The sequence below is a fragment of the Tupaia chinensis genome, unplaced genomic scaffold (genome assembly GCF_000334495.1).
Source record: "Tupaia chinensis unplaced genomic scaffold, TupChi_1.0 Scaffold000013_1, whole genome shotgun sequence".
Taxonomy (NCBI): Eukaryota; Metazoa; Chordata; class Mammalia; order Scandentia; family Tupaiidae; genus Tupaia; species Tupaia belangeri.
In genome coordinates, this window is record NW_006159443.1 from 1817864 (window position 1) to 1820844 (window position 2981).

The window sequence follows — 2981 nt, forward strand, 5'->3', positions numbered from 1 at the left end:
GAAAGACATTTTATCTTTTGTCTTTCTTTAAATGTCTTTGTGAACTTTTCGACGGAAGAAAAGACTGTCCTACACTCCCTAGCTTTTCTCCAAATTCTACTCAAAACCTGAACATTTACCTTTTTTTTTTTTTTTAGAGGTTTTTGCCTTAGGTCATGCATATGAGAGAGAGAGAGAAGAGAGAGAAAGACAAAGTGAGAAATCACCCCCCAGGGAGAATGGCCACGCCACAATTCCTTATCCATTCTCCTGGGATCTTGGGCACACGCGCATGCACACACACATACACACACACACACACACACACATACACACACACAGACATGCATGCACATGGCTGGAGTGATTTTCAAGCCACCAGGTCTGGGACTCAAACCTCAGTCAGGAGGTTCCCTCATTTGGGAACCCAGCGACATAATCGCTATGGCATCTGCTGGACCCTACCTCTTTAATGATTTTCTCTCCATATGAACTTTTTCACACATATCTAAAAAGCCAGCAGGTACTTTCAACCTTCTGCTTAGAAATTTCATCCGCCAAATTCACCAAATAAATACTTTTCTCTATTTTCCATGTTAACAAAGGTAAATGTTTTACTAAATTTACCATCACTATATAAAAGTTACTCTTCTTTCTCGGACTGCTTTAACAATTCCATCATTGTCCTTCAAGCACTCCCTAACAATCTCCTTGACACTCTTCCAGCTTCTTCCTGTTGCTCAGTCCCAAATATATTAAGTGCACACCATGTATTTTAGGTGTTTGTTATGGCAGTACCTAACTTCAGCTACCAGATAGGATTCCAGTTTCCTGCTTCTGTGTAACAAACAGCCCCAAAACTTAGTATACCTTAAGGAAAACTATTTACTTTTTCTCTTGTGGTTCTGTACATTGAGCATAATCGGGCAGTTTTTACTTGTGGTCTCTCATGTAGGTGCAATCAGAGTAGCTATGGGGCTTGCATTACCTGAAGACTCAGTTGGGCTGGATATCTAAGAGACTTACTGATTTTGCAGGCAGTTCATATTGAGTCTCTCTCTCTCTCTTTTTTTTTTTTTTTTTTGAGAGGTTTGTGCTATAGGGCACGTGCGCTCGCCAGAGAGACAGAAAGAGAGAAAGCGAGAAATCACCCCCCCCCCGGGGGGGATGGCTATGCCACAATCCCTTCTCCTTTCTCTTCTTGGGATATGGAGCACGCATGCACATGTGCCCAGCATGAGTTTAAGTCACTGGATCCGGGACTTGAACCACAGTCGACTACATGGGAGTCCAGCGACATAGCCATTATGCTAATTGCTGGTGACCTAGATTTATATTTTAAAAATTAGAAATATTGAAAATGGAATTTCCAACAGCTAATATAAACTCTATCCTGGAGACAAGGAGAAAAGTACTGGACTAAGCAAAGTGCCAAAATCCTTATTTTATTTATGAGGATAGACTAATGGGGAAATAAAATGTGACCGTTATTGGAATGTGACACTATGTGATATAATATATACCAGTTGTTTGCTGATTCAACATTTTGCCGATCTTCTACACTATTAACAGATCTTTAAATAAGTGGGCCTATATTTGACTTATTTTTCTTCTTCTGGTACTTATCATTGCTTTTCTTAGAACATTTATTGTCCTTCATTATCCAGCCACAGAGGAACCTAAAAAAATGTTGAAGTTCGGATATATCTAGATTATTGTGCTATTGAAGACTTTGTACAGTTTGACTTACTCTGAATACCAAGATTTTTTAAAAAAGTAAAAAAACAGTGGCATTTCCCCATATTGATTTTTTAAGACTTTTTTCGGTTTATTATCATTATTATTATTATTATTTTGCCAGAGGGCCTATACACTGGCAAGAGGGAGAGAGAGAAGGATGGAGGAAAAGAGAGAAACTAAGAAAGCAACTTCCATGGAGAATGGCCAAGCTGCAATCTGTTCTTCATCTCTTTCCTTCTGGGATCTTAGGCATGCGTGCCCAGCTGTGTGTGGTTGGCCAACCTTACAGTGGGCCTTAAGGGATCTAGATGTCTTGTTGCCTTAACCACACCACCAGCTGGCAATTCTCATGCTAAATTTTAAAGTAATATTACACATGGCTATTAGCTCAGATTTTTGGCAAAGGAAAGAGTAGTGAGTTCCCTGGTCTTCACTGCCCCTTCTACCCACGGGTCAGAATTCGAAGACCTCTTTGAATGGAAAATTACTTTCTCTTTGTTTTCTTTTTTTGAAGAGGAGGGAGGGATGATGGACAATTCAAGGTGTGATTCTGTATCTAAGGATATTTCTAACGTTAAGAAAACCCAATATTCAAAACTCTAAAGTTTAAAAACAGGTGAACAAGGTAGCAGTCATATACAAAGATGCCTAGATTTACAAGTGGCTTCACTAGAGGTTTTCTTTTAAATAGTCACCTAGTCCTTTACATGTTCTCCATTGTATTTCGGGAAGCTATTTACAAATCTCAGGACTCTACTTCATAAAGCAAAGGTGAATTTCAAAACGTAGTTAACTCTGATGCTTAAAAAAATCACTTTAGAAAAATAGGGAAAAACTACCTGTAATCGCAACATTAACACTGTCACTATTCTGGTGGGTTTCCCTGTAGGGTTTTTAACTCCGTTTATGTACGCAGGGCGTGGATCCGTCTTGAGAGCCTGCACTGAACCCCACAGCCCGCTGTCACAGCTCCTTTATCCTCCCGCCTGGTGGAACAAGCAGCAGAGTTACAACAGGCTCCAGGACACTCCCTCCTTCCTTTTTTCTGCTTCACCTCTCTAAACTCCCCAGTTTCAACCGCACACAGTCTCTTCGGCCTCTGGCGGGCTCCAGCCCTCCCACATTCCGCTCCAACACTACTAGAAAACCTCCTTAAAGCAGGAGTCACATGCGGAGCAGAGAGGCGGAGGGCCGTCCTGGAACCCCGGCGGCTGGGGCGGCCGCGCGCTCCCCGGGCGCGTCCCCGCTCCACTCCCCGCCCC